Here is a 13592-nt window from a genome sequence, read left to right as displayed (position 1 = left end):
TATCACTTATATGTAAAGCTATGCGCTGTTTCAGACTACAAGAGGTTTGGCCAATATAAAAGGCCCCACATTGGCAAACTGCCATATATATAACCCAACTGCTAGTACATTTAATATGACACCTTATATCATACACTTTATTAGTGTTGATAGAGGTGAATGAACTAGTTTTGGAAATCAATTTGCAGTACTTGCAATGGCCACAAAAAGTGCATCCATTTTTACCCAAAGTATACTTTTGTTTGTGGGTTACTTGTTTCTTAAATGTAGAAAAATGTTGACCCAAAGTTTTACCTCTACGATATCCAAATTCACAATTATCACTAACAATTTGGGAAAAAAAGGGGTCCCCTTTTAATATGTACCAATATTTTGAAATAACCTCTTTTATCTTAAAGGTGTTACTAGCATATGTAGTAATGAATCTAATGTTATTTGAACCCCCTACCTTGGCTTTAGGGGTATATTGTAATAACTTGGACCTGTCTAGTTGTTTACCTATGGAATAAGCATGTTCCACTACCTTCCTTGGGTAACCTCTATCCAAAAACCTTTTCGTGAGCCCTTTAGCTTGTTTATCAAATTCTTCAGTATTAGAACAAATACGTTTGACTCTTTGAAATTGGGCTGCAGGTATATTCTTTATAACATGTGCTGGGTGACAACTAGATGCATGCAGCAAAGAATTTTTTGAAAACGGTTTTCTATGTAAGGTGGTGACAATAGTCCCATCCAAAACCTTTGTAACATGTACATCCAGGAACTCAACAGTAAACATGTCAAGTCTCCCACTAAACTGAATACCATGCATATTACTGTTGAGATACTTGACAAAGTTTTCCCATTCCAATTGGGTGCCATTCCAGACAACCCAACAGTCATCCAAATATCTTCGCCACATTAATAATTGTTGAGAAAAACCAAAGTCCAAACAATAAATATATTGTGTCTCAAAAAAGCCCATAAAAAGGTCTGCATAAATGGGGGCAAAGGTAGCCCCCATAGCTGTACCTTTACTCTGCAGATACCAATGTTCTTGAAAAATGAATGCATTGTGTTCAAGTACCAACTTAACCAAGTTAATAAGAAAGTCCATCTCTATATTAGAGTAGGACTTAGCTTGTCTCATCCAATACTGAACTGCCATTATGCCACCCTGATGGGTATATATATATATATATATATATATATATATATATATATATATATATATATATGTGTGTACATATGTATATATATATATATATATATATATATATATATATATATATATATATATATATATATATATATATATACACACACAGATATATTATATATGTGTGTGTGTGTGTGTGTGTGTGTGTGTGTGTGTGTGTGTGTGTGTGTATATGCATGCACAAAAGTAATCCACAATTCTGCTGTATTAGTCCTGATATATGATATAATGTATCCAACATATAAAATTATTGCACAAATGTTCTTGTATGGTATTTTGATATATTATTATGTCCACAATCAGATCAGTCATTGAGCAGAAAAGGTCAGTGTATTCAACCGACAGCCCTGGGTTGTGTGTGAATATTATTAGCAGTAACTTGTACAACTCCAGTAATTAGTTGTAAGGGCTCCATATGCTTTACCTTCAGCCTGTAGTACATGGTATGGAAAATCTCAATCAATAAAGCCACTGAACATCTGGCATGTGTGATTATAACTCTGTCTTCTGCCGGCTTATACCAGGCATACATAATGACATTTTTTTCCACTGCATATTAGTGAATCACATTATGTAGCTTTGCTACAGTATGCCATTTGGGAGTATTAACTGTTTTGTTTAATGGAAGTGGCACCATGCTTTTGTTCCTGAATTCATTGTCTGTGTCTACCTGTCCGGTTATGCTGCCTTATCTGTTCCCACTGCCTGAATTGTTGTGCTATTAGCCCTAGACTGGAGGAAGTGAATTTTTCATGGCAGGCAGGCCCTTATTCACTTCCCCAGCTCTTCTTAAACCTTAATGTGGACTGAGATTACAGCATGAGGTGCTATAGCCCTATAACACCAATAACAGGCTTCTTGACTATAATCTTGAATATTTATCAGTTGGCCAACAGAACTAAATAATCTTGGGTATATATTTGTATATTTTTGTCCACAAAAGTTTGTGCTGATATATGCCCAAGCTGCTTGTCAGAGCTTCTGAACAGATATATTCTTATTATGTTGGAAGTGTTTCAAGATCCCTTCCATCATGATAAAGAACCATAGCTTTGCCTTGTCAATGCTTTTGTCTTCAGAATTACAAGTGACTTTGTGAGGTATTTCAGTACATCTTTCCTGCATTTCATCATGTATTTGTATCCTCGATCCCTAAGTCTGTCCCATTATCTGAAACTGTCATCTCATCTTTGCACTTTTCATATCTCTTTATAGCCTCATAATCACTGGCATCTTTATATGCTGCCACATTATTAGTGCTGAACTCTTTAACCTTTTGTAATATAAATAAAAATGACCCCTTTTTCCTTTCTCTTGTCTGTCTCTTTCAGTGCTAGGACTCTGAGACTGCTGACTCAGCAGTCATAGCTATCTTAGTCCTCTGCATCCTTCACATGTCTCTTTCTTTTGTGTGGATGTAACAGGATGGAGAGATAAACTTCCAGCTGTGCTTACCTTTCCCCTTTTTATTGTGCTTTAAACTGATAACACTACAGTTCCACTGACAATCTTTCTATTATAAGGGGTGGTTTAGATGTGAGATTACTAAATATTATCTACAATAGTTTGTGGTCAGCAGTTAGTGCAAATGCATTAGCACAGAGATACATGCTATCTTTTCTTCATATGTGACACTGACCTGCTGCCATAACTATTACATTCTACATGCTATCTTGCATCTGACTCAGGTTAGCTATGAGACATCTATCTGCTTCTTCTACTGCTGAACACTGTATTCTAAAATATGTCATGATTGTTTATGTGTTTGGGCCTTTGTTATACTGTTCTGGGACTTCTTGATATTTTTCAAGTTACTCAGTTTTACTTTTTATAAGCCCTCAGCGGTGTTGTGATGACAATATTCTTTTGTTAACCTAGTAAGCATAACACCTCTTTGGCATTTGTAGTAACATATTTATTTATTTGGTTGCCTAGAAAATATTGCATTAATACTATACTATTATATACTAAATATTAAACATATGCTATAATATATATATATATATATATATATATATATATATATATATATATATATATAAATATATATATATATAAAATGTATATATTTATATGTATATTTTATATATATATACATATATATATATATTATATATATATATATATATATATATATATATATATATATATATATATATATATATATATATATATATATATATATATATATATACTATTATATATACAAAATATTATATATACTAAGTATTACATTAATGATATAATATATATATATATATATATATATATATATATATATATATATATATATATATATATATATATATAAATACTACAGTACTACTCCAAACCTTTGACCCACTGCAGTTTGCCTACCGGGCAAACAGATCAACTGCTGATGCCATTTCAGGGGCACTTCACCTCACATTGGACCATCTTGAAGAGAAGAACAAATATGCCAGGCTATTGTTCATAGATTTCAGCTTGGCATTCAATATGGAGATTCCAATGCAACTTATTGAAAAGCTAATCAATCTTGGCATAAATAAAGGGCTGTGCTACTGGATCCTTGATTTCCTGACTGGAAGACCACAAAGGACCTGTGCTGGTAACAACACTTCAGGGAGTATTACAATCAACACTGGAGTACCACAGGGCTGTGTGCTGAGTCCTGTACTGTTCGCAATCTTTACCCATGACTGCTACGCAAATTCTAGCAACAACCACATCATCAGATTTGCAGATGACACCACAGTGGTAGGACTCATAAGTGGTGATGACAAAAGTGGGTGTAGGAATGAGGTCAACTCCCTGATTGAATGGTGCAATAACAACAAATTGGACCTGAGCATCAGTAAAACAAAATAAATTATTATTGACTTCAGAAATAGCTCTGCCATGCACCTCCTTTGCAAGATCAATGGTGAAGAAGTGGAGAGAGTCCAAAGTTCCTGGAGGTACATATATCAGAGGATCTTTCTTGGAGTAGAAAAAGAGGCCAGCTAATTAAAAAAGCCCACCAGCAACTACACTTCCTAAGAAGGCTGAGAAAAGCAAAGCTCTCTATGAATGATCTAATTACCTTCTACAGAGGAGCCATCAAGAGCATTATCACCAACAACTGTGCTGTATGATTCAATAAAAGTACAATGACCGAAAGGAAGAAGCTGCAAAGAATAATAAGAACAGCAGAAAAGACCGTAGGCACTAGTCTTCCTACCATAAAGGAGCTCTTTGAACTGAGATGTATAAAGAGGTCCCCCAAAATACTGAGGGACACTTCTCCTGCAGCATATGGTTGGTTCACTAAACTTGCTTCTGGTCGAAGGTTACGGAGTATCCGCTACAGGAACTCCAGATTCATGAACAGTTTTTATCCACCAATGCAGACATAAATCTGGATGTATCAAACCTATAATAGATTGCTAGGCTCTCATTTTTTTTCTTTCTTTTCCATACAGTAATTCTATTTATCACATACTAAAATTAATATATTCTCATTTAAGTGCAATTCCAGTCACCTCCTTATTTGCAATATCACCCAGTCTCACCTCTGTGTATAGTGTACTTTTCTTTTCATGTGTTAATTATCTAGTAGTCAGTGTTGTCCAATGTAATAAATAGTGTACAAGCATGCGTGACAGCTACTTAGATATTTACTTTTGTACTATAGTTATTGTTTATTCTTTAATAGCCATCATGTCTGTCTTTTTGTGTTTGTTTTCTCCTGTAAAAGAGCTGACACTTGACATTTCGTTTAGATAGCACTTGTGTTTCTTAAATGACAATGAAGTTTCTTTGAATCTTTGAATATTAGCTAGGAAGGTGGACTGAAACATGAACATTTTCAGCCATGGTCTAGACCATAAGCAAATTATCAACAATCATATATTTGCAAGCAAACAAACATCAGTAAATGAAGTGGAGTAGAGACAGCTACAGAAATCCATCCATGCTTATAAGTTCCATCTGACACCTGTAGCAACCCTGCGAACAAACTCCAACATCTATGCAGTTCGTTAGACAACTAGGTAATGGAAGTAGATTACCGGGTCTTTCTTCCATAACACACATTAGTTGGCCGATGCCAAACCCGGCTATGTGTGATGTCCATCTACACTTTCTGAGGCACTTTATTCTTGGAGTTGAGTCTATCAGAAGTTTACACCTAATGCATCCAGCCAATAAGAGCATTCCAACTCACTTCTATGGACAGGAACAGTCTTCCACTGGCCGTTATATATGTCATCCTGCAAACTGCAACTGCAGTCAGATTTTTTTGTCTTCGGGAGTGTGCCTCATCATTACTGGCCAGAACTCTGTGCTGCTGCTGCATCACATAGGCTGGCACTGTAATGTAAAAGTCAGCTATGACCCCATCATTTTTATTTACATGCCAGTCAACTTAACAACAGCACATCACTCTATCACTTGAGTACAAAACTGTATATTTCAATAAAGTATTTAGGACAACACTGTATGTCACAACTCTGCAAACACATTAAACTCTTCATCAACTTCATATTAAATCAAGCTTATGTAACTTTGCAGTTACTTCATACAAAGCATTGTATTTAGCATTTTTCAAGTGTAACAAAATGTCAGTTGCTGAGCAGTGCATTTGAGCAGGCTGACATATGTATACTTACTTGCAATTACACACACACACACACACACACACACACACACACACACACACACACACACACACACACAATTCACCAGTCTGCCTACTATGTATCTCTGGGATGTGGAAAGAAACCAAAACATCCACAGAAAACCCACTCGGATACTGGGAGGACATACATACTCTGCAAAGAAGGCACCCCAACTGAAAATCAAACCAAGCAACCTCTTGCTATAAGGCAACAATGCTGCTCACTGTCTCAATGTGCTGTTGTAACTAAATAAGTAGATTGTATCAAATAAACATACATAGATTACATGTGTATACCAGAGGAAAATTTTTAATGTATACTGTTGGAACACAATTATTGTAAAAAAAAATATTATAGTTGAATTGTGGCATGCTGCAAGAGGTTGGAGAAACACAGCTATATAAAAATGTTGGTATACATTATAACTTAGAAGGTATTTATTAAACTGTAACAGACTATGTGCATCTATTTATATTATAGCCCACTGTTAATTTACAAAGAATAAATGTGTTTATCTCATACAGATCATTATATGATTTATGGCTTTAACTTTAGCTGGGTCAGGAAGCATTCATTTATCTAACAGTATCACAATTGTTTACCAAATTTACATTTGACTTTGTTTAAGGTCAGGCTGTTCTCATACTGTTTGTTCAGCACCATTCTGCAATCCCATAGATTATATTATCACTCTAGTTCATTATATTTTTTATACATTACATCACCTACTGTGTTACATTCTAGAGTATTTCTAATGCAAATCTCCTACCAAATAAGTCTTTTTATCTCTTCAGCCATTTGTGCATGCTGAAGAGGTAATCATGCTCCCTCTGTGCCTATTTTTTAAAATCCTATAATGCATTTTATGTCAGAAACACTAAAAGACAATTAAATAATACTCTGTTTAAGCATGTAGAAAAGTGTAATAATTTCAAACTGTTTTTATTTTGTATTGAGCAGTTTAGAAAATAATTGCAGGGGTAGTAATCCAAAGTGTCAGTGGTGCAACAGGTAGCTACACCCTTGAGTGCTTCATACTTTGAATGTTATGAAAAGTCTCAACTACTTCAGGTGGTAGCTCAGGTGGATTTAAAATATTCCACAGCACTTAATGAAAAAAAGTAGGAAAAACACCCTAATGTCCTGAGCAAATTTCTCCTAGTAGTATAAATGCCACCTTAAGTGTCCCCTGAAAAGAGGCTACTAGCCTAGTGGGACTAACCTGGTCATCAAAGGATAAATGAAAACAATGATTTGGAAGTTTGTTTTACTAAATTACATTATACACCAATAAACCTCTAGTCTTAAATGATGTTCTTAATATTATATTAAAGGTGTTTTAAAATTCAAACCAGTCAATAAATACACACGTTGTTTTATTATTATTATTGCTATTATTGTTATTATTATTATTATTATTATTATTATTACTATTATATTATTATTGTTATTATTGTTATTATTATTATTATTATTATTATTATTATTATGTAATGTATTTTAATTATGCTCAAACTGATTTTAAAGCTGATTGATAGCTTTTTTGGTTTTTCGTAATATAATGTTTCATTGTTGGATTAATTATTTTAACTGTGATATTTTAGTTGCTGTTAAACTGAATCAACACATTTCTGCATTCTATGTGTTGAAATCTGTGACTTTTGGTATTATTTTGCATTTTAGTTTTTTTTTTCAATCAGTGGGATAGATATCTGACCATAGCAGAACCATTATCATGACTTTTCTCAAAAAAGGAGCTGAAAATTCTAAAAGCAGACCCTCCCATCCCACTTCATTCATTCCAGCCATCCCAGTGCCCTGTCCATCACCAAGTCAAGCTACTTCTCCTCCCTCTGTCCAGAATTTTCCAAGTGACCTGGGACCAATATGGATCATAAGGGCAACCAGGGGTGGTGCTAGTAACTCTTTCTGCTGACCTACCTTTGTTTTCCCCACCCTCTACCCATGTGTTCATCACTGACATCTGAGGGTAACTGCCCTCTGTGGACCACACCTACCCACAGGGAGTATCTTTGCAGAATGATCTCACCCTTGGATAGGCACACCCATCTCTCCCTCCTAGTGCCAAATATGCCCAAATCGCTAATCAAACCCTGGATGCTTGGGCCACTATTAGACCTTTATTCCTGTACTCCATGGAAGTGGCTTTACATTGCTAAAATCAGATTTTGGTGCTAACACTGATGCTTCATCTAGTAAAGCAGGCCTTTCTCCTAGACCTGAGAACAGTTCAAAGCTGAATAAGAATATTCTTTCCATTTTTTTCTAAGTCTATGAATCCTTTCCTAGTATATTTGAGGACCTGTTTTCAGAGAAGTGATGCTTTACCTTATCAGCAAGATGAGATTAAATGATTATAAAAAACCCACATACCAGTCACTGATGTGGGATAATTTTTAATTTTCAGTTTTTATTAAAAGTAAGATGGCTAATGTGACAATAGGAGGTGCTGTCAGCCATGCCAGAGAGAATTAGGGCAGTGGATGTAAACTTGTGCCAACACAGCTAGCTGGAATTTTATAAATAACTATGTTATTAGTATATCAACCTGATCTGTTCAGATGCTTGTGCTGAAAATGTATTTGTGAGCTCTGCTTATGTTAATTGTGTTAAAATGTATCAACAGTGCACCCTGCTGAAATGTGCATGTATTATGGTAACTGATTTAAATGTATATGTTTCAATAGAGGACAATGGTACTGGCTAACCTGCTGGCTTATTTTAAGAAGAATAACTGAAATGTAAATGAGATGTTAAATCATTAAATGGAACCCCACAGTGCTGAGCAGGCCTGTAGACAGTAGGTCTGGGAGCAGCCATTATCTGTTAGCTTTTGTAAAGAAGGGTAAAGTGTTGTATATGGTTCTACCACCTAGGCACTGCCATAAAAGTTCTAAATGTGTATTGTAGCAGTCAGCTAAAGTTCTGTCTCAAACTTCAAAAGGAGATATCATGGGAGCATAGAGTCAGATGACCAGGTGAAGTCATTCTGCAAATTATCTTGGATATTATATTTTACAGGGAGTAATCTCAGAGTATTCTGCTTGGGAAGCCTCACCGGAAAGACTGCTCACGGATTTCATCTTACCTTGCCCAAGTAAGTAACTTAACTAGAGAACAGTAAAATTATCTTAGATTCAATGAGGAATATAGTGAAGCTTAGTTTAGATATTGTTTTTCTTTATTTGTCTGAGTCTGTCTTTCAATGTTCTTTTCAATATTTCCTGAGATTTGAACTCTGTGGTTTACTGTGAATATATATTCAATATTTCATGAACTTATATTATTTATTATTAAATATATTTAAACTTTTCATTGTGGCCAGTCCTTTTTAGAAAGTATTAACCTTTAAGAGTACTTATATTTATTTGTTGACACTGTGTGGGCCACTCCATAAGGCCTAGCCATCTTGGTGAACAATTACCATGTGTATTAGTATTAATATTACACAGTATAATTGGACACCCTTTGTGAAGTGTCTGGTGGCAGTGAATCTACCTTATAGTCTGAGCAAACTTGTAGAGTGAGTAATCTGTACCAGCCTTTCCCAGGTGTATGTGGGTGTGTGAAAATTACATATCTCAGCATGTGTGTGTGTGTGTGTGTGCGTGCATGTGTGTGTGTGTGTGTGTGTGTGTGTGTGTGTGTGTGTGTGTGTGTGTGTGTATGTGTGTCAGCTACTTGGAGCAGAGACATGAAGCACTGGATTTACAGAGAGGGTGCTGGAGGACTTGGCTTGGACACTTGGCTGAGGGCCTAACTCTACAGCTGTACCAATGGGCAGTCTTACTGGGGATTTGGAGGGAGACAGATATAGAGACATCAGACCTTGGGCTGAGTGTGTTTCCTGTATGTTCTTAAGGGAAACTGTACTTGATGCAGAAACATCTGCATCTGGAAATACTGAATGTATCTATTTGTTCTCCAAGTGCACATCCCTCTCTAGTGTCAGTGGTGAGGATTCAGGCTCCTTGATTACTGGCCGAGTGTAGGGACAACACACAGTGAGCCCATCACATATTGGTAGCAGTGGTGGGCATCACAGCTCCTTAGGACCTAATATTAATTAAGTTCCTTAATGGAGTTGAGACAGATTCAACTCTTTTTATAGAGCTTTGATCTTCTTCCTTTTTTTATTTTGAGAAAGGAAGTTGTTATCTTATGGGTATTTTTCCTAAGTCAAATAAACACCAAATTAAATTTTTAGAAAAAGAAATCATCACCTTACATTATGAATAATAGTTTTCCTGCTTTTAATATTGAATATATCAGTATATTAGTCGTTCAGCTTACACAATTATAGAAAATAATCCAGCTCCACAAGCCCACACAAAGTCATCCAATCCAAATATTCCCTCTGCTGGCAGAGGATAGGATCAGTCAGAAGATTTTTTCTATAGAATCGAGGAACCACTATTCAACCGAGATGCACTTGCAGTAAATAAAATCAGTTTACCTTTTTTTAGGGTGTAGTAGCAATTCAGTGTTACTAAACTAAAGTTTCTTGTTGCAGTTTTTCTAGGTTTGGGGCAGAGTAAGTCAGGGTGCTATTATTTGCATATAGACGCATGATTTCTTGCTGTGTGGAGGTCATTTATAAATATGTTAACTTTAATAAGTTTAATAATGTAATAAGTTTACAGAAGGCCAGTCAATGTTTAAATTGCTAGTAGTATGGTATCCTGACCGATGCTCACCTAGCAAAAGAGATCTTTGTCACTCATGATATATTTTGCTGAAGGGAATGTACATTGCAATGGTACATACAGAAGTGTGATTATTGATTTTAAGGATGTAACATGAACTTCTCCATTATTAAACTGGGGGCGGGGGTTAAGTGTAGAAAACATCAGAGTTTTAGAGTATTTTTATAGATTATTGCCACCTCTCCTGTTTTTTTTTTTTTTTCCTGTCTGATCTAATAATGTTGTAGCCAGCGTGTGGATGTAGGATCTCATCATCTTTTATTTCTTGTTTCATCAGTGTTTCATTACAGACTATGATGTATAGAAGTGATGAACCTAGTAATTTACTGTAGATATTTCTGAGATTTATGTTAAGGAGCTGTAGACCTTTTTTACTTTGTAGGGTGGCAGGAACTGGAGGAGATAAAACATTTTGGGGGTATATAAGAGTTTTGGAAAAAGTTTGTTAGAATTGGGTTGGGATGGGTTAGATATCTCCACTTAATTTTAGGGTCAGTGTGCTGTAGTAGTAGTGAAAGATAAACATTTGATTTTGTGTTTTAAACCTAGTTTGTGGTGCATGGGTTTTTTAATTGATAGTTATTACTGAAGAAATGGATAGAAGAACTAGTGAGCAAATTAAGAGCTATATTTATGTATTTACTTATTTATTTGCCTTTGTTGACCAGGAAAGACTGACTGGACAGAATCTATTTTCAGCAGAGGCCAGGGGAGAAAAACTTTATCACAGCACACTTATATTGACAGTTACATTTATAATTTAAAACTATATTGTTACAAGACGGATAGACATATTAAATATGTTTACATCAATGTATTTGGAGACAAGGCTATTTACAATGTAATATAGATAAAGTGTATACAGTTTTGGTAGAGTACTAGGTTCTTGCACTAAATACATAGAGTTTTACAACAGAAAAAAACATTGTTATAAACAAAGCAGATATAAGATTGGTTTGTATTTACTGGTGGACGTACAACAATGGGGATTGGAGGATATTGGGTAGCACAGCTATATCTTGATTTGTCAGTGATAGTGAGGGTGGAGTTAGGTGGATTTACATTTAGATGTAGTAGGGTTGGTGAGAACTGGGGGTAGGATAGGAGAGAAAAGTGAGCCTGAAAGCAGCAAGGATGAACGGAGTAGGACTAACTCGACCAAGGAGAACAAGGTGTTTAGGGACAATGTGCTGTATGCAGTGAATTAGATACATATAATTCTAAACTAAGCAGGTTTCAATGAGAAGGCCTGCACTTAATATCACATATACTGGGAAAGAAAAAAAAGAAGAGAAAATTTGAGTTCCTTTGTAGCTGAATGGATGGTAGGAAAAAGAAGGGAGGTTGCAGATTTAGTCGAGTGCAGAATATTAGGACAGCCACTTCCAGATGTCTGTGCTCTGCTACTTAGAGTTATACAGAGAAAGTTAACATTATTCTTACAGAAGACTTAACAAGCACTATTTGAGAGTGGTGGTCAGCAGCTGGCATTTTGTAGGAGTGCCCTCAGGTGAAATGTCAACTTTGGTCTGAGCTCTCTCTTGTGGATGGAATGCTGAAATTATGGATATGTGTGACTATTGCAGCTATGAGGTTAGGAGGTAATAGAAACAGAGAAAAAAGAAATACTCATGGGAGCTGACCATGGGGCAGGATAAAGCAAATTTTTGTACCTTAAGGCTGATACCATAGAGGATTACAAATTGTAAGAATACAGAGGGGGGGGGGGCAGAGATTGAATGGCCAACTGAATGCAGCAGTTTTTCAGAGCTCCTTAAACTAGTGTAAAATACAGGAAATAAGTTATTATTTTCTAACAAAAAACATTCAAAACTTGTAGAGGAAAGTTTTAATTAGATCATTAGAAAATATGGTGGATATTCAGATGAAATTTCCTGTCAAATTATTGAGGAGAGTATCATAACTTCTGAAGATGGGCAACTCAAAGAATTCTCACTCTGACCTAGCTTTAAAAAATGAACTTCAGTTGGTGACTACCACACTATGAGAACTGTCACTGAAAATGGATACAGTTAAGGATGACTTATAGAATCTAAAGGAGAGTTGTCAAAAACAAACATGCGTTCAAGGAACTCCTTCAACACCATCAAAACAAAATAACAAGCATAGAAACTTCTTTGAATGACATCAAGGGAAGATTGAAGGAAGAAGAAACTCAGACAGATTTATTTCTCATACAAAATATTTGGCTTCTTAACAAAGTGGATGACATAGAAAACAGGGAGAGAAAGACAAACACCAGAATTTTCGGACTCCCTGAGGGAACTGAAGGAGAAGACATCATCTTATTTTTAAACTCATGGATTCCTGAAGTTTTAGAACTAAAAGAAGGTTTCTCATTTGGCATAGAAAAGGGGTTCTATATTATATCAGCAAACTCTTGAAACTGCGAATGGTGTATAATTGACCCAAACACTTTGAAAATCCAAAATTCCAAATGCACAGATCAGCGATTTTTTTCCCAGGGAAAAAAAAATCACTGATCCGTAAAAAAAAAAAAAAAAAAAAAAAACCCTCCAAACACAATATAAAGTGGGGGGCTTCAACCCCACCCCCTACTTAAATATACCAAGTCCGAGATCGCACCACAGTGGAGGAAATGGCAAAGTCCAGAAAATGGCCCAGTGATTTTTTACCCTGGAAAAAAAATGCTGTTAGGTGCTTTCAGAATTTCGCCATTTTGTGTATACATGTTCGATTAAACAGCGTTCACAACTTTAAGCATTTGCTTACATAATAGGAACCCTAGAAAAGGCTCACAGAGCCTTTGGAAGCGCAGCTTCAACTTCATCTTCTATGCCACCAAGATCAATAGTAATAAAGTTTTTATCCTATATAGGCAAAGAATTGATACATAAACAGCTTGGAGGAAAAGCCCTTTAAAATACAAGCAAAATCCTATAAGATTTGACAATGACTATTTTGCTAAACTATTGGAACAGAGAAAAAAAGTCTGGCCGTTCCTTAAGTTACTAAAGTAAAATAACATTAAAAGACATCTTGCTT

Source organism: Protopterus annectens, chromosome 3.part1, assembly GCF_019279795.1.
Source record: "Protopterus annectens isolate FY-2018-M chromosome 3.part1, PAN1.0, whole genome shotgun sequence".
NCBI lineage: Eukaryota > Metazoa > Chordata > Ceratodontiformes > Protopteridae > Protopterus > Protopterus annectens.
Note: the sequence above shows the minus strand (reverse complement) of the source record.